The 26,084-nt window shown below is 35.4% G+C and overlaps 1 long non-coding RNA gene and 1 pseudogene across 4 annotated transcripts in view; both read left to right on the top strand.

The window, feature by feature from the left end:
* The window catches only part of LOC131401207 (uncharacterized), a 131,028-nt gene that overhangs the window by 66,644 nt on the left and 38,300 nt on the right, over positions 1 to 26,084 (top strand). The gene's annotated exons all lie outside the window — the stretch shown is intronic.
* On the top strand, positions 13,956 to 15,277 carry LOC131401206 (cytosolic 5'-nucleotidase 3A-like; annotated as a pseudogene).

Genomic DNA, 26,084 nt, shown 5'->3' with positions numbered 1-26,084 from the left:
TAATATGTAAAATGGACATTTGTGATACTGTACATTCCCTTACAGATGTTCTAAGAAAAGTCATTCCATAAGCTTTTACTGGTTTGTTCTGTGCCAACTTGGCTAAGGTTAGGAAGTATGTTTCCCAGATTCACCTTCCCAAAATATTCCTGACTAGAGTTGGCCCAAAGGAGATATTGTCTGAGATTTGGAAAGTGAGAATCAAGAAGCAGCCAATATTTTTGAAAATAGTGGAAGTATGACAAGATGATAAACAGAAATAGTGGCATACAGTGGGTTCCATCTTCCACCTTGTCTTCTCAAATTTTGGAACCTCCTATCAAGAGTGGTCCCAAGCCAACCCACCAATGACTTGACTAAAGTTCTCTCGTAAGCAATATCTTGGACAGACCTCTCCAAAAAGCTTCCTCATGGTTCCAATTCAGTAGCCAGGTATACATAGCCTCTGGGCTTTTCTCACGAACTCTGATCTTCCTAGTCCAGACACTACTTCAGACTCTTATGATAGTGATTTTGTCCCTCTTCTATAACTTTACTTTTCCAGCAATTCCCATGTATATGGTTGGTTCTAATATCTTGTTTCCATAATGCTTTTGATGGCTCTGTAATCATGACTAAATCTTGATTGACATAGGTTCCAAATAGATCAGCTAGCAGGTGGTGATGGAAAGTGCCCTGGGTTAAAAAAAAAAAATAGAAGAAATGCTAGGTTGAAAATATTTACTATCTGGTTGATCTTGGACAATTTAATTTTCATAACCTTTAATTTATTCATCAATAAAATGGCAGTAACAATACTGCCTTTGTAATAGGATTATTGAGAAGAGCAAATATTATATTGCATGACAAGTGTTTAGTATATGAATAAGTGTTAGCTAGCCTGCTTATGTAAAGTTAAATAGTTTTATTTGCTGTTGGACATATTAGAGGTTTTACTATGCTAAAGAAAATCCATAGGAGGAAAAGGAAAGGAAGGAAGGAAGGGAGGGAGGGAGGGAGGGAGGGAGAGAGAGGGAGAGAGAAAGAAAGAAAAAGAGAAAAGAAATGTTTTGTTACATACTCCTTAAAAGCTGCCCAAAAAATGTGCACAAAATAATTGCACAGCAATAATGGTGGGAAAGGTTGAACTGGGATGTGCAGGCATCGTGTACTTTACATGGAAGTGAATTCAGATCTCTCCTAGTTACCAAAGTGGCCTGTAACATATGCAGACTCATGTAACATTACATATTCTGTATTTAGACAGTAGATTTTATTATTTTTTCTTAAACTGTTTATTCATGAATGTCTGTGCTTATGGCTATGATTTTATATCACACACATAGTGCAGACATACTTTATGCTAGCATAAGTGTTCATTTTTTTCTTCCTCCATCACATTTTAAAAATTTATTTAGAGAATATTTTTTAGACCAGTTTTAAGTTTACAGTAAAATTGAGAGAAAGGTATAGACGTTTCCATATACTCCCTGTCCCCACATATGCATAGTCCTCTCTATTATTAATTTTTCTCATCAGAGGGTACATTTGTTAAACTTGATGAGCCTACATTGAAATATCATAATCACCCAAAGTCCATAATTTACTTTAGGGTTGACTCTTGGTTTACATGCTATGGGTTTGGACAAATATATAATGGCATGTATTCATCATCATAGCATCATACAAAGTATTTTGATTGACCTAAAAATTGTCTGTGCTCTGCCTATTCATCCTTCTCCTCCCCCCGACAACCCCCAGAAAACACTGATCTTTTCACAGTCTCCATAGTTTTGCCTTTTCCAGAATGTCAAATAGCAGGAATCATGTAGCATGTGGCCTTTTATAATTGGCTTCTTTCGCTTAGCAATATGCATTTAAGGTTCCTCTATGTCTTTTCATGGCCTGATAGCTCATTTCTTTTCAGCATTGAATAATATTCCATTGTCTGGATGTACCACTCTTTATTTATCCATTCATATCTACTGAAGGACAACTTGGTTGCTTCCATGTTTTGGCAATTATGAATAAGGTTTTTATAAACATTGTGTGCAGGATTTTGTGTGGACATGTTTTCAGCTCCTTTGGGTAAATATCAAAGAGTGGGATTGCTGCATCATGTGGTAAGGCAATGAATGAGAGTTCTTGTTCCACGTTCTTACTACCATTTGAGGTTGTCAGTGTTTTGGATTTTGACCATTCTAATAGATAAGTAATGGTACCTCATTGTTTTAATTTGAATTTCCCTGATAGGGATGTGGTGCATCTTTTCATATGCTTATTTGCCATCTATATATCTTCTTTGGTGAGTTGTCTTCTAAGGTGTATCATGCATTTCTTACATCAAGTTGTTTGTTTTGTCATTGTTGAGTTTTAGGAGTTCTTTGTACATTTTTTCGAACAGTTCATTATCACTTGTCTTTTGCAGAAATTTTCTCCTAGTATGTGATTGTCTTCTCATTCTTTTGACATTTTCTTTTACAGACCAGAAGTTTTTAATGAAGTCCAGCTTATCAATTATATTTTTCATGGATTATGCCTTTGGTGTTTTATCTAAAAAGTCACAACCATACTCAAGGTCATCTAGGTTTTCTCTTACATTATATTCTAGGAGTTTTATTTTACATTTAAGGGTGTGATCCATTTTGAGTTAATTTTTGTAAAGGGTATAAGGTCTGTGTCTAGATTCATTTTTTTTTTGCATGTGGATGTCCAGTTGTTCCAGGATCATTTTGTTGAAAAGACTAAACTTTGTTCCATTGTATTGTCTTTGCTCTTTTGTCAAAGATCAGTTGACTATATGTATTTGGGTCTATTTCAGGATCTCTATTCTGTTCTGTTGATCTATTTGTCTATTCTTTAACCAATACCACACTGTCTTGATGACTGTAGCTTTATAGTAAGTATCGAAGTCAGGTAGTGTCAGTCTTGCAACTTTGCTCTTCTTCAATATTTTGCTGGCTGTTCTGGATCATGTGCCCCTCCAAATAAAGCCTAGAATCAGTTTGGTGATACTCATAAAATAGGTCGCTAGGATTTTGATTGGAATTGCATTGGTTACATAAATCAAGTCAGGAAGAACTGATATCTTGACAATATTGGGTCTTCCTGTCCATGAATATAAAATTTTTCTCCATTTGCTTAGTTCTTACTTGATTTCCCTCATCAGAGTTTTTTAGTTTTCTTCATATAGATTTTGTACATATTTTGTTAGATTTATACTTAAGTATTTCATTTTTGGGGTTGACTAACATAAGTGGCATTGTGTTATTAATTTTAAATTCCACTTGTTGATTGCTGATATATAAGAAAGTGGTTGGGTTTTGTATATTAACCTTTTATCCTGCAATATTGCTTTAATAGCTTGTTAGTTCTAGGTGGGTTTTTTGCCTTGATTCTTTCAGATTTTTTTCATAGACAATCATGTCATAGGCCAAAAAGACAGTCTTACATCTTCCTGCCCAATCTATATATCTTTCATTTCCTTTCTTTGCCTTATTGCATTAGCAAGGGCATCCAGTAAGATGTTGAAAAGTAGTAATGAGAGGGCACATCCTTACCCTGTACCTTATCTTAGTGGCAATGCTTCATTTCTTATCACTATGTATAATGTTTGCAGTAGGTTTTTTGTAGATATAGTCTTTATCAAGTTTAGAAAGTTTCCTTCCAATCCTAGTTCATCGAAAATTTTTATCATTAATGGGTGTTGGAATATTCTTTTGAATAATGTTTTATTTCATATGATGCAATTTAATATATCAATTATTTCATGGCACTCTGGAAACACCACTATGACATCCAGATGTTGTCCTATCTGAACCGGTTGAAGAAACTGTTTCTCAGGACATGAGGATCTATTGAAGAGTTTTGAGTAGGGGAATGACACGAACATATTGGCAATTTTGAAAGGTCACTTTGGATCCACCTTGGGAAAAAAATTGGAGCAGAGAGCAATTAAAACAGTTTGGATTTGGGAGTCAGGACATTGTTGTAGTAGTTCAAGGAAGAAATGATAGTGAGACTGACAGGAGTAGAATGGCATGGAGGAAATGGAGTCCATGTTAAAAGGGGCTACCCAGTAAGAGTATGCTTTATGTGCCTTGCTAAGGATGCTGATATTTCAATCTGTAGAGAATAAAGAGGATTTGAAGCTGTGTTTCTTAATAGGTAGTACCTCAATCAGCTGCATCAGAGTCACCTGTAGAGCTTCTTACAGCTGTAGAAACCTAGACTTCCCCTCTCATACCTGCTGAATCAGAATCTCTGTATGACAGAAGAAATATGGGTTTGTAACAAACTCTCCATGTGGTTATGAGGCACATCAAAGCCTGAAAACCAGTGCATGAGTGCTTATCGAGCAGTGGCATGACACAGTAAGATCTATTTATACAGATCACTTGAGTCACCACATAAAGAACTGATTGAATGAGGGCAAGAATAGAGACAGGAAAATCAGTTAAAAGGCTACTGAAATAGTCTTAGACTGATTTTATACATTGGGCAAGAGTCAGAACTCAAGAGAATCCTGGACTTAGAGTCCACATCATGACATACTAGTTGTCCTTATACCCTGATTTGTACACACAAATTTAGACAAATAATATAATTTTGTATTTCCTCAACCAATTTTTGTTTTTGTAAAATTAGTCCTCAGTGGTCTTCTCAGAGTCACAGAGTTAATATAAGTTGTCTAATCATGTAAAATGCATTTAACACCTACATATCTAGAGCACTGCACTAGGCATTGCGAGAGGAATAAAGAAATATAAGGTATGACTTCTGTTCTCAAGGAACTTACTCACTGAGGAGACTATGTATATATACACATTAAAAGTCAAATAGCAAATACCAAAAATATGTCGTAAGGCAGTATCCAATGTGTGGCATACACAACAAATACCAATGTTTTATTTCTAAACCTGGTAGTGGTTACATGTTTGCTTTTGTAAGTAGTGATTCTTCTGTGTCCTTAAGCATTTTAGAACTCTTCTGAATTGTTATATTTCACAAGAATAACAGGTTAAAAAAGACAATAAGTTCTGTATGTTGAGTGACGTTAATCAACAGCCCATAGACAAAACACAGAATCAAGAGAAAAAGTTTTTTACGCAATTGCATTTCAGTCCTCCACAGATGAGCCACAAGGACTATTAAAGGATTAAAACAAGAAGATACAAAGATGAAAAGGATGGTAATGTCACCTTAGTGACATACTGGCTTAATCATCACCACCATCATTCACAGATGACTAAGATGAGGTCACTATTTATTGATCTCTCAACACATTGAATTTTTATACTGATTTATCATGGTACCCATTCACATGTGGACACGTACATGCACACATGCACAAACACACACACACATACACCTAGTCATCTCATTCCAAAACAGATTTTATGGGCAAATAAACTATGAATGTAACATCAGGATCAAAAGCGATAATTCAAATATGCTATTTCTAGTGGGTTGACATAGTTGCTGTGATTAAGCTTTAAATGTGATACTTAGTGTCCTGGAAAGCATAAAAACAGGAGAAATACTAGCTGGCATAGTTTTGTGTATTTCCTATACACAAAGGCCACTAAATGATTTATTAATCCCACAAATATTAATTGTATATTTACTGTCTGTCAAGTCTTAGACTAGGTGCTGGAGATTAAGGATAAGCAAAAACAGACTTGGTCTCTGCCTTCATGGAACTTACAGTCTAGTGGGGAAGATGATAGACAATAACCAAATAATCATAGACATAAATGCAAAGATAAAACTGCAATAAGAGGAATTAAGGAGACATATTTATGATGTTCTAAGAGCTAATAATGGGGGTACGAATTTGACTTAGTCTAGCATGTTAGTATAGGAAGTTGCTTGGAGGAAGTGATGTTTGAATTCAGATATAAAGATTAAATAGAAGTCAGCAAAGTGAAGGGAGGGTGGGAGTGGGAAGGGCATTCCAGACAATGGGAAGATCATGTGTGAAGGTTCTGTTCAAGAAATGGAAAGAAAGCTGATGTGTCTGGAGTACAGAGGGACTAGAGTGGTATGAGATGATACTGGATACATGAGCATGGAATAAGATCACGCAAGACCCTAGGTCATTGTAGAGTTTGTTTTTTTATCTTAAAAGCAATGAGACCACTGAGGGGTTTAAGACTGTAGTGTGACATGATTAGACTCATATTTTAAAAGTTCTCTTGGCTTCAGTGTGGAAAGTGTATTGAAGAGAAGAAACAGTAGAGGCAGGAAGAGCAGTTAGGGAGCTATTTCAATTATCCAGCTGAGAGATCATGGAGGCTTATCCTAGGCTGATAGAAGGGGATATGGAGAAAAGAGAACATAATTGAGAGATATTTGGAAGGTAAAGAAAGCCCAGATGGGTGACGTGGGAGGTGAGAAACACAGAGATCCCAAGGTTAACTATTAAATTTCTGGCTTATACGATAGTGCATTTTATTGAGATAGGGAACACTGAAGAACCTCTGGTTTGGGGAAGGGGGAGAAAATCTATGGTTCCAGTTTGGGATATGTTGAGTTTGAGATGCTTTTGAGACACTGAAGGGGAAGAAGTCAAGTAAACAATTGTAGGTCAGGGGAGAGGCCATGGCTCTGGCAAATCCAGAAGTCATTGGTGTATAGGTGGTATTTCAACCCAGTGGAATGGATGAAATTACCCATCAAGAGAGTCGGGAAGGGAAGATGACTCAAGAATAATCCCTGGAAAACACTGACATTTAGAGGTGAAAAATGGGAAGAAGGGAACTGAAAAGGGGAAGCTAGAGAGATTCAAAGAAAAGCAGGATCATGTGCCACTGAAGCTCAAGGACAAGAGAATTTCCAAAATGTAGGTTATGATCAATAGAACTGAATATTGCCAAGAGATCAGGAAGGTAAAGGAAAACTATCCATAGAATTGATGGTTCATGGAGGTTGTTGAGCTCAGCAAAAGCTATTTCAAGAGAATAGTGGTGGAAAAAAATAACAAGTTTGTTGAAGAATGATTGAAAAATAAGTAAATGGATTCAGCAAGTGTAGTCAATTCTTTGAAGAAGTTTGGCTGTGAAAGTAAACAGAGAAGGTATGATAGCTGGGGAAGGATGTATGTAGGAGTCAGGATTTATTTAAAGATTGCATAGATGACTTGAGAATGTTTATATGTAGTTGAAAAGGATCAAAGTGATGAGCAACGATTGAATATATGCAGTAGTGTGCTTGTAAATATTTAACAACTATCTCTCCAAGAGAAAATAAAACAACCCTGATATGCAGCATTTGCTCATTACCATGGTGTAAATGCTCTCATCATGACTGATTTCAAGCCAACAGTATGACACGTCAAGCCCTGCAAGTAGACTCTAGAATATCCTACAGGAGACAGAAGGGTTGAAATGTTTAGTTATCAGCCAAATGTTCTTTTTCTTTTATGGGTTTCTCATAAATGGACTTTATCCACTTTTATGTTGAAACACTTTTTTCTTGTTAATACATGTGTGCACTTTATATAGCACAGATATTAATCCTTTGTCATTAATTCTATTTGATGAATTTTGTGTAAAGAATTTTAAAATATTTATACAGCCAAATATATCAATATTTTCCTTTATGATTTTTACCCTTGGTGTTTAAACAGTAGATTTTAAAGACAATGTTCAATTCTGTTATTTCATGTGACCACTTGGAGTTTTTGTTTTTCTTTAAAATTTAAAGAGAGAATTACACAGCAAATTTCCCCGGTTTTGAAAGGCTACATGAATATAATATGAGTATTAATGCATTACTGTTGTCTTTTTGGTACCATAATCATATATTTATTTCATATTTGACTGAAATTCTGTTTCATGATAATTAAAATAATGTTATTAAAGTAGGGACGTGTTAACACAGGATCTACTACAAGTATCAAATATCCAAACCAACAGAAGGAAAGAAAAGTATGTGTAAATATCCTTATCAATTCAATAGATAGTAAGAAAGGAGGAAAATTAAAGTAAAGAAAGAGGATAAGGATGGTAAAGAGAAAATAAGTCTAAATATATGAGTAATCACAGTGTTAATAGATGAAATGATCATATTTGATCAAAAATGCAACTATATACTTTTAGAAAAGAAATTATTAGAATTAAATAACAAAAATAATTTATTTAGGAGCTGGAAAAAGGAATATCAAGCAAGTAGTAAACAAAAGAAACTGTTGTATCAACACCAATGTCAGACAAAATTGAATTTAAGGTAAAAACATTAATAAGGATGTAAAGAGACACTATTGAAAAATAAAAGGAAAAATTCCACCAAAAATATACAATTTTTAGTGGATTTTTTTATGTACTCAATAGCAAAATTACAGCCTTCAATTGATTTCTTAAGAAGTGTGAAATGGAGAGTGAAGTCAGTAAGATGGCAGACAAGAAAGCTCCAGGTCCTCATTTCCCCACAGAATATCAAGTAAACAATAACAGATTGACTGAAATAGCTATGTAAGCATTCTAGAAATCAGCCAATGATTGGTAGAAACCAAGCAAATGCTCAACCAAGAAAGCCACACTCAAAACAACAGGAAATTTCATTTACCATTTCCCTAACCCAACATGATGTGGTTGGAGGGAAGTTACCTAATCCCTTGTTCCTCCTTTGCAAATGAAGTAAAAAGGTGGATCTTATTTGCAATGTTCTGGTCTTTCTGAGGGATGCCAGAGGAACTGGTTTCTGCCTCACCTGACTTGGAGCTCAGGCAGGAATGGGGGCATAGCTTGGTTATCAGACTGGAGATCACTGAAAGTACTGGTAAGCACCAAAGCATGTGAAAGCAGCAGTGGGACTGCAGACCTGCAGGCACCTGGTGTATCAGATTATGGTCAAAGGAATACAATTGAACATCTAAGGCTCTGAGAATAACCAGAAGTGAAACTTTTAGGAAAATTAAGACATTTAAAAGTAGTTGTGAATACAGAATTGGGAAAATCACACATGTACAAGCCCAATGAAGATATATACCTAGATGAGGCCTGAGAATATTATAACCCTAGATGACAAGATGATTATTGACAGTCTTTCATGGCATGGACCCAGGCCAGAAAGTCTAGGAGAGGTAGATGTCTTTTTCAAAGGCTGAATTTTCAACAAAAGATAACAGGCATCAAACAAAGAGAAATATGGCCCATTCAGAGAAATATAATAAATCTCCAGAAACCAACCCTGAAGAAACACAAAATTCTGACTTACCAGGAAAAGACTAATATAATTGCCTTAAATATGTTTGAAAAGCTAAAAGAAAGCACAGACAGAAACTAAAGGAAACCAGGAAAACAATATATGAACAAAATGAGAATATCAACAAAGAGATACAAAGTTCTTGGGCAGAAAAAAAATAACTAAATTGAAAAATTCACCAGAAGGGATCACAAGCAGACTTGAATGGACAGAAGAACAAATTAGTGACCTTGTGACTGGACATTTGAACTTATCAAGTCTGAGGAACAAAATGAAAAAAAAAAGAATGAAGAAATACGAACACAGCGTAAAGGACTTATGGAACACTATCAGGTAGACCAATGTACATATTATGAGAAGGAGAAGAAAGAAAGAGGAAGAGCGCTTATGTGAAAAAATAGTGGCTAAATCATCCTTATTTTAGGGAAAAAAATGGACATATAAATACAAGAAGCTTAAAAATCTTGAGCTAGGATAAACCCAAAGGGACTCTCACTGAGACACACTATAATCAAACTGTGGAAAGTCAAAGACAAAGAGAGAATCTTCAAAGCAGCAAGAGAAAACTAGCTTATTGTGTACAAGGGGTCCCGTATAAGAATATAAACAGATTCGTCAACAGAAACCTTGCAGACCAGAAGGCAACGTGATGATATATTTAAAATATTGAAAGAAAAAATACCATTAAACAAGACTTTTATACCTAGCAAAAGTATCCTTCAAAAATGAGGGAGAAATTAAGACATCCCCAGATAAACAAAAGCTGAGGGAGTTCATTACCAATGGATTGACTTAGAAGAAACGCTTGTTTTCTTGTAGGAGTACTTCAAGTTGAGTTTGAAAGGATGCTATACAGTAACTCAAAGCAGTATGAAAATATAAAGTCCTCTGGTAAAGATAAATACGTGGACAAATATAAAACCAGTATTATTATAATTTTGGTTCACAACTCCCCTTTTTAATCTTTTACAGGATTTAAAAGACAAGTGCATAAAAACAATTATATGTTACAGGGTACACTATATAAAGGTGTAATTTGTGACATCAATAACATAGAGTAGAGGATGCTGAGCTGTAGAGAAGTAGAGTTTTGTGTGCAATTGAAGCCATTTGTGACAACACGGATGGACATTGAGGGTATAATGCAAAGTGAAATAAGTCAGAGGGAGAAGGTCAAATACCGTATGATCTCATTCATTAAGTAGTAGATAATAACAACAAACACATAGAGACAGAGATTGGATTGGTGGTCACCAGAGAGGAAGGGGTGAGGGAGGAGGGTATAAGGGATAATTAGGCACACGTGTGTGGTGATGGATTGTAATTAGTATTTGGGTGGTGAACATGAGAACATGATGTAATCCATGCAGAAATAGAAGAATAATGATGTATACCTGAAATTTATACAACGTTATAAACCAATGTTACCACAATAAACAAACAATCAAAAAAAAAGAGGTGTCGATTGGACCCTGTTTTTGTTTTTGCTGAGGAAGATTGGCCCTGAGCTAACTTCTGTTGGCAATCTCCCTCTTTTTGCTTCAGGATGATTTGCCCTGAGCTAACACTTGTGCCAATCTTCCTCTATTTTGTATGGGGGTGCTGCCATAACATGTCCCTAATGAATGGTCTACGTCTGTGCCCAGGTACTGAACCCAGGCTGCTGAAGTGGAACACTCTGAACTTAACCTCTAAGCCATGGGGCCAGCCTCGGTGGCAATTTCTTAAAATAAGACAATGAAATTTATTGCATCAATTGACTCTTCCTTTCATGAACGATTTCTCTGTAGCATGCGATGGTGTTTGATGGCATTTTAAGCACAGTAGAACTTCTTTCAAAATTGAAGTGAAACCTCTTAAACCCTGCCACTGCTTTATCAACTAAGTTTATGTAATATTCTAAATCTTTTATTGTCATTTCCACAATCGTCAAAGCATCTTCATCAGGAGCAGATTCCATTTCAAAAAAACAATTTTTTCCTCATCCATAAGAAGCAACTTCTCATTTGTTAAAGTTTGATCATGAGATTGCAGCAACCCAGTCACACCTTCAGGATCCACTTCTAATTCTATTTCTCTTAACCATTTCTACCACTTCTGCAGTTACTTTCCTCACTAAAGTCTGATCTCCTCAAAGTCATCCATGAAGGCTTGAATTAACTTTTTCTAAACTCCTGTTAATGTTGATATTTTGACTTATTCCCATGAATCACAAATGTTCTTAATGGCATCTAGAATCTTGAATCCTTTCCAGAATATTTTCCATTTGCTTTTCCCAAATCCATCAGAGGAATCACTATCTATGACAGCTAGAGCCTTACAAAATGTATTTCTTAATTAGACTTGAAAGTTAAAATTACTGTTTGACTCATGGGCTGCAGAGTAGACGTTGTCTTAGCAGGCATGAGAAAAACATTAATCTTGTGCATATCCATTACAGCTCTTGGGTGACCAGGTGCATTGTCAATGAGCAGTAATATTTTGAATCTTTTTTTCCTGAGCAATAGTTTTCTACATGGGCTTACAATGATCAGTAAACCGTGTTGTAAACAGATTGCTCTCATCCAGGCTTCATTGTTCCATTCATAGAGTACAGGCAGGGAAGATTTTGCATAATTCTTAAGGACCCTAGGATTTTTGGAATGGTCAATGAGCATTTGCTTCAATTTTAAGTCACCAGCTGCATTAGCTTCTAACAAGAGAGTCAGTCAGTCCTTTGAAGCATTGAAACCAGGCATTGACATCTTCTCCCTAGGTATGAAAGTCCTAGATGGCATCTTCTTCCAATATAAGGTTATTTTGTCTGCATCGAAAATCTGTTGTTTAATGTAACTACCTTCATGAATTATCTTAGCTAGATCTTCTGGATAACTTGCTGCAGTTTCTCCATCAGCACTTTCTGCTTCACCTTGCACTTGTATGTTATGGAGATGGCTTCTTTCCTTAAACATCATGAACCAACCTCTGCTAGCTTCAAACTTTTTCCTGCAGCTTCCTCATCTTTATCAGCCTTCATAGAATTGAAGAGAGTTAGGGCCTTCCTCTGAATTAGGCTTTGGCTTAAGGTAATGTTGTTTGATGTGCTATCCAGATCGCTAAAACTTTCTGTTTCAATAATAAGGCTGTTTTGCTTTCTTGTCATTTGTGTGTTCACTGGAGTACCCCCTTTAATTTCCTTTAAAGTTTTCCTTTGCATTCACAACTTGGCTGACTGTTTGGTACAAGAGACCTAGCTTTTGACCTATCTCAGCTTTCAACATGCCTTACTTACTAAGCTTAATCATTTCTATCTTTTGATTTAAAGTGAGAGATATGTAACATTTCCACTTAGAGGCAATTGTAGGGTTATTAATTGGCCTAATTTCAATATGGTTGTGTCTTTGGGAATAGGGAGGCCTGAGAAGAGGAAGAGTGATGGGAAAACAGCCAGTTGGTGGAGTAGTCAGAATACACACAACATTTATAGATTAAGTTTGCCCTCTTATATGGATGTGGTTTGTGGCACCCTAAACCAATTACATAGTAACACGAAAGATCACTGATCATAGATCACCATAACAAATATTATAATAATAAGGAAAAAGTTTAAAATACTGTGAGAAATACCAAAATGTGACACAAACACATGGAGTGAGGAAATGATGTTTTAAAAATGGTTCCAATAGGCTTGTTTGAAGGCTTGTATTGCCACAAACCTTTAATACTAACAAAAAGATAGCAGGAGTGGTTATAGTAATATCAAACAACATTAAAAAATGTTACAAGAAAAAAAGAAGAATCATCATTACATGTAATAATCATTAAACAATGATAAAATGATCAATTCACCAAAAAGATATAACAATTAATTAAGATATATATACACCAAATATCAGAGCTCCTAAATATGTGACACAAACACTGACATAATTGAAGGTAGAAATAGACAGCTGAAAAATAATAATAGTAGTAGGAAACTTCAAAACTTTTCATTCAATTATGGATAGAGCAACTGGAGAGAAGATCAATAAGAAAATAGAAGGCTTGGGGAATACTACAGACTAATTGAACCTTATACATAACACTACATCCAACAATAGCAAAGTACACATTTTTTTCTCAAATGAGCATGGGTTATTCTCTGGGATAGATCATATATTAAGCCACAAATGTTTTAATAAATTTGCAAAGACTAAAATCACACAAAATATTTTTCATTCACAATGGGAAAAAACTAAAAAACTACAGGAAAAGGAAAGCTTGAAAATCCACAAATATGTGGAAATTAAACAACACATTCTTAAAATAAAACAATGTATGGGCCGGTCCCGTGGCTTAGTGGTTAAATGCACGCGCTCCGCTGCTGGCAGCCCAGGTTTGCATCCCGGGCGCGCACTGATGCACCGCTTCTCCTGCCGTGCTGAGGCCGCGTCCCACATACAGCAACTAGAAGGATGTGCAGCTATGACATACAACTATCTACTGGGGCTTTGAGGGAAAAATACATAAATAAAATTATTAAAAAAATACATATAATGAATTATAAAAAAATAACAATGTATCAAGGAATAAATCATGAGAGAAGTTAGAAAATATCTTCAGACAAATAAAAATGAAAACACAACATCCCCAAAATTATGGAATGCAGTGGAAGCAGTGCTCACAGTGAAAAATATAATTGTAAATGCTTACATTATAAAAGAAGGAAATCCCAATTTAACAACCTAAATTTATGCTTCAAAGAACTAGAAAGAAAAGGCTCACAGCCACTGTGAATGGCCTCTTCTTTATAGGCTGCAAGGAGCACAAGGCCCTGTCCATGACCTGGGCAGCCAGAATGAGAGTGGGAACAGTAGCAAGCACCAGCATGGGTGGTCTGGTGGTGAAGGTGATGCTGGACCAGTACATATTCACCTTGAAGTGGAAGACAGAGCAGAATACCAAGATCATGGAGAAGCCTGTATCCAAGCCCTACATCTCTGGACATTGCTTACCACCTATGCTGTTTTTCTAAGATAAATTCAAGGATAGAACTCAGAGTGTCTTAATGAACATTAGATAACCAAAAAATAACTAATCAAGATTCTAGTGTACATGTGAAAATGATGCCAAAATTTCAAAAAAGTTTAGTTCTCAAGAAACCTATAAGAGCAGAAGAAATTGTCTGTGGTCTTATCAAAGGAGGAGCTGCCAAACTTCAGATAATAACAGACCTTGATATGATACTATGTAGATTTTCCTCCAGAAAAAGAAGCCCAACGTGACATACTATCATTGGCAACTGTAAGCTGGTTACAAATGAATGTCAAAAAAAGTTACTGCAACTAAAGAAAAAATATCATGTTATTAAAATTGATCCTATTCTTACTGTAGAAAAGAAGTACCCTTATATGATAGAATAGTATACTAAATCACATGATTTTCTTTTTGAAAAGAATTTCCCGAAAACTAGGCTTAAAGAAATGACAGCAGAATCTGACATTGTTCTCAAAGATGTGAGAATTTCTTTGATAAACTCTAACAAAACAGCATCCCTATGTTTATATTTTCAGCTGCTATCAGCAATATATTATAGAAAGTTATCCATCAAGGTGGTTATCATCCAAATGTCAAAGTAGTATCAACACGATGGATTTTTATGAAAATGGGATGCTAAAAGGATTTAAATAACTAACTCATGTAATTAACAAAATGATGGTGCCATAAAATAAACGAGATATTTCAATTAAATAGAAAACAATACTAATGTAATTCTGCTGGGAGACTCCTAAGGAAACTTGAATGGCAGATAGAGTGTTCCATCTGAACACTCCAGAATAAACACATTCTGAAATTTGGATGTCTAACTGATAGAGTGGATGAGCTTTCAGAAAAGTACATGGATTCTTATTGTTTTACCAAAACATGAATCATTGGACGTAGCCAGCTCTATCTTACAGAAGACTGCTATCCTGTGTGTTTAATTGATGCAAGAACTGCTCACCTGTTAATCTTGCTGAAAGACTCTTATTTACAATATATTCTTGCTCTTGAAGCTTTTCCTTTACATTACTGACGTATTTTCAGATGCACTGTATCCATCAAATGGCAGGTCATTTTTCTCCACCTCTCTGAACACATTTTTTACCATATTTTTTAACAGATTAAAAAAATCATAAAAACAATTTGAAAAAAAATTCCTTACTTTTCCAAAGTGAATTTTGTAGTTTAATGTTCTAATAAAGTTTTCAAGGAGTCTTTTTACATCCAGAAACTTATTGAAGTTTAAAAAAGAAGTGTTATGAAATAGTAAAATAATGCGCATGATTTTAAGTATTGCCATTTTTGCAATTTGGGTGAGTCATGCTGATGGTATCACTATGTCCTGAAATTGTTTGTTGGTTTTGTTTTTGTTTTTGTTTAGGGAAAAATCTATATTTACCAGAAAATATTGGGACTTGACATTTAAAAATGCTTACAATTCACATGTAATAAATCTTTACAATATGTTCTATATTGAAGGTCTGATAATAAACATGAAATGAAAAGACTTTAAAAAATAACTAAAAAGATAAAACCAAACTAAACTGAAAGCCAGCAGAATGAAGAAAATAATAAAGATTAGAGCAAAGGTAAACAAAATAACTGGAGTCCTTAAACAAGAGGGCTGGTAATATGGAGGATAGAATTAGCAATCTGGAGGATAGGAACACAGAAATACTTCAGATGGAGTAGGAGAGAGAACTTAGACTAAAAAGAAATGAAGAAATTCTCCAAGAAACATCAGACTCAATTAGGAAATGCAACATAAGGATTATAGATATTTCAGAGGGAGAAGAGGGAAAAAGGAGCAGAGAGCTTGTTCAAAGAATAACTGAGAACTTCCCATACCTGGAGACGGAGCTGGAGTTACATGTAAAAGAAGCCAACAGAACTCCTAATTACATCAATGTAAAAAGCCCTTCTCCAAGGCATATATTAGTAAAGCTGGCAAAAGTCAATGGTAAAGAAAAGATATTAAGGGCAGCAAGGTAGAAGAGAATAACTTATACAAGAAGCCCTATCAGGCTTTCAGCAGATTTTTCAGCAGAAACCTTACAGGCTAGGAGAGAGTGGAAGGATATATTCAAAATTTTTTTTTTTTTTTTTTTTTTTTGTGAGGAGATCAGCCCTGAGCTAACATCCGCCAATTCTCCTCTTTTTTTGCTGAGGAAGACGGCCCTGGGCTAACATCTGTGCCCATCTTCCTCCACTTTATATGGGACGCCGCCACAGCATGGCTTACCAAGCAGTGCGTCGGTGCGCGCCCGGGATCCGAACCAGCGAACCCCGGGCCGCCGCAGCGGAGCGCGCGCACTTAACCGCTTGCGCCACCGGGCCGGCCCTCAAAATTTTTAAAGAGAAAAACTTTCAGCCAAGAATACTATATCCAGCAAAAATATCCTTCAGATATGATGCGGAAATAAAAACTTTCCCAGATAAACAAAAGCTGAGGGAATTCATTGCCAAAAGACTCTCTTTACAAGATTTGATCAAGAAAGCCCTCATACCTGAAAAAAAAAAAAAAGGAAAGGGTTTACAAAGCCTTGAGCAAGCAGACAAATACGCAGACAAATTCAGAATTGCAACTCTCTATCAGAACAGATTAGCAAACACTTAATTATAACTCTAAAGTTGAAACAAAAGAAAACATCAAAAATAAATATTATCACTTCATTTTAACCACAAATTCACAACACATTGCGGAATAAGTGGTGACAACAACAACTTAGAACAGGAAAAGGAGAGGGATGAAACTTGCTTAGATTAAGGGAACAAGAAGTTATGAGGGAATTGACTATGTCATCTATGAGATCTTTTATAGAAACATCACGGTAACCACTAAACAAAAAATCAGAACAAAGAAACAAATGACAAATAAAAAGTAAACTGAGAAAAGTATCATAGAGAGCCACCAAACTGAATTAGCAGTCCAAAGTACATGGGAAGAGAAATGAGAAATGCATAACAACTGAAAAACAAGAGATAAAATAGCAGCTTTATGCCCTCAGATATCCATAATCATTCTAAATGTAAATGAATTGAATTCCCCAATCAAAAGACACAGAGTGGCTGGATGGATTAAAAAACAAGATCCAACAATTTGCTGCCTCCAGGAAACACATCTCAGCTCTAAAGACAAACACAGACTCAGATTGAAGTGATGGAAGATCATACTCCAAGCTAATGGCAAACAAAAGAAAGCAGGTGTTGCCATGCTTATATCAAAGTAGTCTCCAAGATAAAAGAGGTAATGGAAGACAAAGAGGGGCAATATATAATGATAAAAGGGACACTCCAGCAAGAAGACATAACGTTTATAAATATATATGCACCCAACACAGGAACACCAAAGTACATAAAGCAACTATTAATAAACCTAAAAGGAGATATCAATAACAACACAATAATAGTAGGGGACCTTAACACCTCACTTACATCAATGGATAGATCATCCGGACAGAAAGTTAATAAAGAAATAGTGGAATTAAATGAAAAACTAGATCAGATGGACTTAATAGATGTATATAGAGTACTCCATCCAAAAAGAACAGATTACACATTCTTCTCAAGCATGCATGGAACATTCTCAAGGACACATCATATGGCAGGAAACAAGGCAAACCTCTATAAATTTAAGAAGATTGAAATCATAACAAGCATCATTTCTGACAATAATGCTATGAAACTAGAAATCAACTACAAGAAAAAAGCTGGGAAAGTGACAAAAATGTGGAGACTAAACAACATGCTACTGAACAACCAATGGATCATTGAAAAAATTAAAGGAGAAATCGAAGAATATCTGGCGACAAATGAAAATGAAAATACACCATACCAACTCATATGAGATGCAGCAAAAGTGGTCCTGAGAGGGAATTCATAGCAATACATGCCAACCTTAGCAAACAAGAACAATTCCAAATAAACAAGCTTAAGCTACACCTAACAGAACTAGAAAAAGAGGAACAAAGCACAAAGTCAGCAGAAGGAGGGAAATAATAAAAATTAGAGCAGAAATAAACGAAATTGAAACCAAAAAAATAGTAGAAAGGATCAATGAAACAAAAAGCTCGTTCCTTGAGAAGATAAACAAAATTGACAAACCCTTAGCCAGACTGACCAAGAAAAAAGGAGAGAAGTCTCAAATAAATAAAATTAGAAATGAAAGAGGATAAATCACAACAGATACCACTGAAATACAAAAGATTATAAAAGAATACTATGAAAAACCTATATTCCAACACATTGGACAATCTAGAAGAAATGGATAAATTCTTAGACTCATACAACCTCCCAAAACTGAATCAAGAAGAAATAGAGAATGTGAATAGACCAATCACAAGTAAAGAGATTGAAACAGTAATCAAAAACATCGCAAAAAATAAAAGTCCAGGACCAGATGGCTTCTCTTGAGAATTTTACCAAACATTCAAAGAAGATTTAATACCTATCTTTCTCAAAGCATTTCAAAAAATAGAGGAAGATGGAACACTTTCTAACACATTCTATGAGGCCAACATCACCCTGTTACAAAAGCTAGACAAGGATAATACAAAGAAGGAAATTTACAGGCCAATATCGCTGATGAACATAGTGCAAAATTCCTCAACAAAATTTTGGCAAACTGAATCCAGCAATAAATTAGAAAGATCATATACCATGATCAAGTGGGATTTACACCAGGGACACAGGGATGGTTCAATATCCGCAAATCAATCAATGTGATACACCACATCAACAAAACAAAGAATAAAAACCACATGGTCATCTGAATAGATGCTGAGAAGGCATTTGACAAGATACAACATCCATTTACCATAAAAACTCAACAAAATGGGTATGGAAGGAAAGTACCTCAACATAATAAACGCTATTTATGACAAACCCCCAGCCAATGTCATAGTCAATGGGGAAAAACTGAAAGCCATCACTCTGAGAACAGGAACAAGACAAGGGTGCCCACTCTCACCACTGCTATTCAACATAGTGTTGGAAGCTCTGGCAAGAGCAATTAGGCAACAAAAAGTAATAAAAGGAATCCAAATAGGCAATGAAGAATTGAAACTCTCACTATTTGCAGATGACATCATTTTATATATAGAAAACCCTAAAGAATCCATCAGAAAACTATTAGAAATAATCAACAACTACAGCAAAGTTGTAGGATGCAAAATCAACTTAGAAAAATCAGTTGCATTTCTACACTCTAATGACAGACTAACAGAAAGAGAACTCAACAATACAATCCCATTGACAATTGCAACAAAAACAATAAAATATCTAGGAATAAATTTAACCAAGGAGGTGAAAGACCTATACAATGAAAATGAAAAATTGAGGCCTGCCCGGTGGCGCAAGTGGTTAAGTGTGCACGCTCCACTGCGGCAGCCCGGGTTTCACCAGTTCGCATCCCAGGCATGCACTGACGCACAGCTTGTCAAGCCATGCTGTGGCGGCATCCCATATAAAGTAGAGGAAGATGGGCATGGATGTTAGGTTAGGGCCAATCTTCCTCAGCAAACAGAGGAGGATTGACAGATGTTAGCTCAAGGACGATCTGCCTCACAAAAAAAAGAAAGAAAAAGAAAACCATAAGACATTGAAAGCAATCGATGATGACATAAAGAAATGGAATGATATCCCATATACACGGATTGGAAGAATAAACATAGTTAAAATGTCCATACTACCTAAAGCAATCTACAGATTCAGTGCCATCCCAATCAGAATCTCAATGACATTCTTCATGGACATAGAACAAAGAATCCTAAAATTCATATGGGGCAACAAAAGACCCTGAATAGCTAAAGCAATCCTGAGAAAAAAGAACAAAGCTGGAGGCATCACAATCCTTGACTTCAAAACATACTACAGAGTGATAGTAATCAAAACAGCATGGTATTCGTAAAAAACAGACACACAGATCAATGGAACAGAAATGAAAACACAGAAATAAAACCTCACATCTATGGGCAGCTAATCTTTGACCAAAGAGGAAAGAACATACAATGGAGAAAGGAAAGTCTCTTCAATAAATGCTGCTGTGAAAACTGGACAACCACTTGCAAAAGAATGAAAGTAGACCATCTGCTTTCACCATACACAAAAATTAACTCAAAATGGATCAAAGACCTGAAGATGAGACCCAAAACTATAAAACTCCTGGAAGAAAATGTAGGCAGTACACTATTCATCATTGGTCATAAAGGGATCTTCTCGAATTCCATGTCTACTCAGATAAGGGAAACAAAAGAAAAAAATAAACAGGTGGGACTTCATCAGACTAAAGAGCTTCTGCAAGGCAAACAAAACCAGGATCAAGATGAAAAGACAACCCACCAGCCGGGAGAAAATATTTGCAAACTATATATCCAACAAGGAGTTAATCTCCACATTATATAAAGATCTCACACATCTGAACAACAAAAAAACAAATAACTTGATCAAAAAATGGTCAGATGATATGAACAGACATTTTTCCAAGGAAGATATACAGATGGCCAATAGGCATATGAAAAGATGTTCAACATCACTAATCATCAGGGAAATGCAAATCAAAACTACTCTAAGATATCACCTTACACCCGTGAGAATGGCTATAATCACCAAGACAAAAAATAACAAAAGTTGGAGAGGATGTGGAGAAAAGGGAACTCTTATTCACTGCTGATGGGAATGCAAACTGGTGCAGCCTCTATGGAAAACATTATGGAGATACCTCAAAAAATTAAAAATAGAAATACCTTACGATCCAGCTATCCCGCTTCTGGGTGTTTACCCAAAGAACTTGAAATCAGCAATCCAAAGAGTCTCATACACCCCTATGCTCATTGCAGCATTATTCGCTATAGCTAAGACATGGAAGCAACCCAAGTGTCCATCAACAGATGATTGGATAAAGAAGATGTGGTATATATATACAATGGAATACTATGCAGCCATAATAAAAGACAAAATCGTCCCATTTGCAACAGCATGGATGGACCTGGAGGGTATTATGTTAAGTGAAATAAGCCAGACAGAGAAAGAGAAACACTGTATGACCTCTCTCATATGTGGAATATAAACTAACACTCGTACAGAGAGAAAAGTTCAGTGATTACCAGGGGGAAGTGAGTTGAGTCGGCACACGTGGTGAATGGGCTCATTTATATGGTGACTGACAAATAATAATGTACAACTGGAATCTCACAATGTTATAAACTTTTATGACATCAATAAAAAAATTGTCATATTTTAAAACAAAAAACAAAAGCCCACAGCTAACCTCATAATCAACAGTGAAAAACTAAAACCTTTTCCTCTAAGATCAGAAACAAGACAAGAATGGCCACTTGCACCACTTCTATTTAACATAGTACCAGAAGTCCTAGCCAAAGAAATTAGGCAAGAAAAAGAAATAGAAGTCATCCATATTAAAAAGGAAGAAGTAAAATTATCTCTGTTCACAGATGATGATCTTGTATATATATACAAAACCTTAAAGATTCCACCAATAAAAACCTTGTTAAAATAAACAAATTAAGCAGAGTTACAGGATACAAAATAAAAATGCAAAAACAGTTGCATTACTATCCTCCAAAAGTGAACAATCAGAAAAAGGAAATTAAGAAAATGATTCCACTCATAATAACATCAAAAAGAATAAAATACTTTGGAATAAACTTAAACAAGGAGGTGAAAGACTATTGCACTGAAAACTATAAGACATTGCTGAAAGAAATTAAAGATGCTAATTGAAAGACATCCTGTGTTCATGGATTGGAAGACTTAATATTGTTAATATTAATATTGTTATCTACAGATTCAATGCAATCCTTACCAAATCCCAACAATGTTTCTGCAGAAATCAAAAATTCATCCTAAAATTCATATGGAATCTCAAGGGACCATAAATATCCAAAATGATCTTGTAAAAGAAAAACATAGAAGTCTTATACTTCCTGATTTCAAAGCTTACTACAAAGCTACAATAATCAAAACTGTGTGCTACTGGCATAAAAACAGGCATACAGACCAATGAAATAGAATATAGAGCCCACAAATAAACGCTGTCACTTATGGTCAATGATTTTCAACTTAGGTGCCAAGACTATTCACAGGCGAAAGGACTGTCTTTTTAACAAACATTAGTGGGAAAACTGGATATCCACATGCAAAATAATGAGGTTAGACCCTTTACTTATACCACATACACTAGTTAACTCAAAATTGATTAAGGACATAAACATAAGAGCTAAAACTATGAAACTCAGAAGAAGAAACAGACGAAAACTTTCACAACATTGATTGGCAATGATTTATTTGATATGACACCAAAAGCACAGGCGACAAAAGAAAAAAATAGATAAATTGGACAAGTCAACAACAACAAAAAAAACTTGTGTGCATCAAAGAACATACTCAACGGAGTGAAAAGGCAATCTGTTGATTGGAACAATATATTTTCAATTAATTTCTCTGATAAAGCTTTAAAAATTGGAAACCTTGTACACTGTTGGTGAGAGTGTAAAATTATGCAGCTGCTATGGAAAGCAGTTTGGCATTTCCTCAAAATACTAAAAATAGAATTACTATATGATCCAGCAATTTCCCTTCTGGGAATATACCAAAGAGAATTGAAACCAAGGACTTAGAAATATTTCTACACAGATGTTCATAGCAGCATTATTGACAATAGCCAAAAGGTAGAATCAATACAAGTGTCTATTGAGGGATGAAATGATAAACAAAATGTGCTATAAATGTAATATTATTCAGCCTTGAAAATGAAGAAAATTCTGACTCGTACGTGGTTGAACTCTGAGGACATTATGCTAAGTGAAACAAGTCAGACACAAAAGGAGAAATACTGTATAATTTTACTTATTTGAGGTACCTAGTATAGCTGAATGGGAAGTTATTGTTTAATGGGTACAGAATTTCAGTTTTGCAAAATGAAAGGGTTCTGGCGATGGATAGTGGTCATGCTTGCTCATAAATGTGAATGTACTTAATGCCATTGAAGTGTATACTTAAAAATGGTTAAGACAGTAAAATTGGTTATATTTATTTTACCACAGTTAGAAGAAAAGGGAAAAAAAGAAGAAATAAGGATCTAAAAATATTGAAACTAAATGAATTAAATGTTTAATTCCAAAAACCAGAAAAAGAAAAACCCCGCAAAACCAAAGAAAGTAGAAGAAAATAAATAATATAGATAAAAGCAGAAATTAATAAAAAGAGCTTTAATGTTTCCTCAGAGGCCACTGATGTTGATTGTTTATCTTGAATTTCTTTCTTTGAGCTAATGAATTCCCTGATATTTATAATGGTTTTATGGTTGTTAGTGTTGCTCTCATTAATGTTAATTTATGTCAAATTTATCAGTATTGTCAGTAGATATGTGTTCTATGAGCACATTGGTAAGTCTTGCTTCTTTGGTCTCCCTGGCATTATTTAACCTGAAAAATAAGTGGGAAAAATGAAACTTTTCATAGTAAGGCAAATGATAGGCAAGAATATTGGCAATCCTCTATTCAAGAGTAGATATAAGGGGGCACTCAGCTCTCCTGTTTCACCAGGTACTTTTAGATTTGGCGCCATTTCCAACTTGGACCTGTGAGATACACTTCAAGTCAGTTGACTCACCTGGCTATCTAAGCAGCCATTATTTCATCAGGTTTTGCTCCAAGTTATGCCGCAGAGTTAGTGCTCCTCCCAGCATGTGGTCCTTGATCTCCCTCCACTACAAAAGTAATGGACAATACAGTATATAGTCAGATCAGATCTACCTCTACTGGGCTCTTACTAGAACTATCTTCATAAAAACCCAAAGATTTCACTTTCTAGTGAGACCCTCTATCTTCAGTATATCCAGGAATTAAGCACTTTTTAAAATAATACTTGTATATTGGTGTTAATTAAGGGGTTGAAAAAGAATGACTTAAGGGTTTGTGTCTAAATTATAGTTTTCCAGAATCTTGTACCTTTTTTTTTGGATATGATTAATTCTGATTTCTATGATTTGATTTTACTTAATCACAGTATCTTTCTCATATAAGTGGGATGCTTCTAGAAAAGTTCTGACAGTCTCAAATCCCAATAGCTAGCCACAGGCTTTTTCTCCAATTATCTTCAACCACTGTACTGGAAGATTGCATATGATATATATATCAGAGTCTACTCCCCTTAGCCTGACAGAGTCTACTCCCATTACCTCCTATTATTGAGGACAGGTAATATGATGTATTTACTTTTGTGTACTTCACAGAACCTAGTGCATCTTGAGAGCTCTATAGAAGTTTCTCAACTAAAACGGAGAGCTTCATTTCATCTTTCAAATACTTCCTGAGTATTCCTTTATATCTGGGCACTTTAGTTCATTAATGAAGGCAATTGGGGCACTTTTCTGCTAGACTCTCTTTAAATGGAAGGCTTTTCCTCCTCCTGGCCTCCACATCTATATCAGCAGGAGGAAAGGGGTGGATTCCAGAGCTTTACTTATATCAACCCCTTTCCCTTCACAAAACTTTTAGTCTGCTCATAGCTTTTTGTCTTGAGACCATCAGTAATTTCATTAGGTTCTTTATAACTAGTAATGTCAAACACAAAAGGATATCCAGATCATCTTTCAATACCTAGAAAAATGACAGTGACAGGCACAGAGTAGGCACTCAAAAAATAGTTATTGAATGAATGTTGACTACATGAAACACACCTAGTGAGCATAATCCAAGCCTACTAATTAATAGATTCATGAAATCAATGTGAAAAGTGCAGAGATTTTAAGGTTTATTTTTTTCTCCCCTTCTGACTTAGATTATCTGGTATGAAACAGAGATTACGAGAAAATCTATAGGCTTTGTGATTTTGAGAGTTAAGAGTTGATGATGCTGAGCAGTTATCAATGGGGAACACTTGTGAGTATCTTGGAAGCACAGGAGAGCAGAAAGCCAAGACTGGATGTTTTTTCTTTTTTATTTGGCATGATGATAGCGGCATTATGGAACCCTTGCATCCTTTTTCAAATGATACACATTAAGGAAACAAATCTGTAGGCTTCCAAGTGCTGTTATCCCATGAAAAGTTCAGCATTTTATACATGTTATATACTTATACACTTGATCTCACCAAGGTCCATACTGACCCCAATTGGCTCCCACCATGCCCACCACTCATTTTTCTATCTGATCTCACCACTCCCAGTCCTGACTTGCCATGCTTTTTGTACATGGCTTTCTTTATTGGTTATAACTACCCCACAACTTCTTCCCTCCTTTGCCTTAGCCTATGTCACTCTTCCTTGCCTCACCCTATCTAACACTGTTTTACTCAATTGATAAGACTAAAGGATGGACTGAATGGTGGACTTTGGAAAAAAGGCTATCTCCTGACTTTTTGGCTAGAACAAAATGTTTGGCTGAATGGACAGTGTTGTCATTCACTAAAGTATGGAAGGCAAGGAGAGGAACAGGTTACTGGTATGATTTGGGCAAGATACTTAGCTTCTCTAAGATTCAGGTTTTTTACATTATGATTGCTTGAAGGATTATAAGGATATATGTAAAGCCTAGCAATACAAATGAAATAAAATAAGTCACTATGAATCTCAATCTGAACTATGTTTTTGGATTATTAAATGGTAATGTTTTTTACATTTTTTCAATTAAAGTTTTTAATTTTTAAATTAAAAGAGTAAATTTGATTTTTTGTGTGTACAGTCCTATTAATTTTAACACATGCATATACAACAGTCCTCACTTATCTGTTAAAGGATGTTCCAAAACCCACAATGGATGCCTGAAACCGTGCAGAGTACCAAAGTCTATATATACTGTTTTTTTTTCTGTACATACATACATATGGTAAAGTTTAATTTATAAATTAAGAATAGTAAGAGATTAACAACAATAACT

This window comes from Diceros bicornis, chromosome X, assembly GCF_020826845.1.
Source record: "Diceros bicornis minor isolate mBicDic1 chromosome X, mDicBic1.mat.cur, whole genome shotgun sequence".
NCBI lineage: Eukaryota > Metazoa > Chordata > Mammalia > Perissodactyla > Rhinocerotidae > Diceros > Diceros bicornis.
The sequence above is the reverse complement of the archived record's forward strand: the minus strand, read 5'-3'. Positions and strand labels throughout refer to the sequence as shown.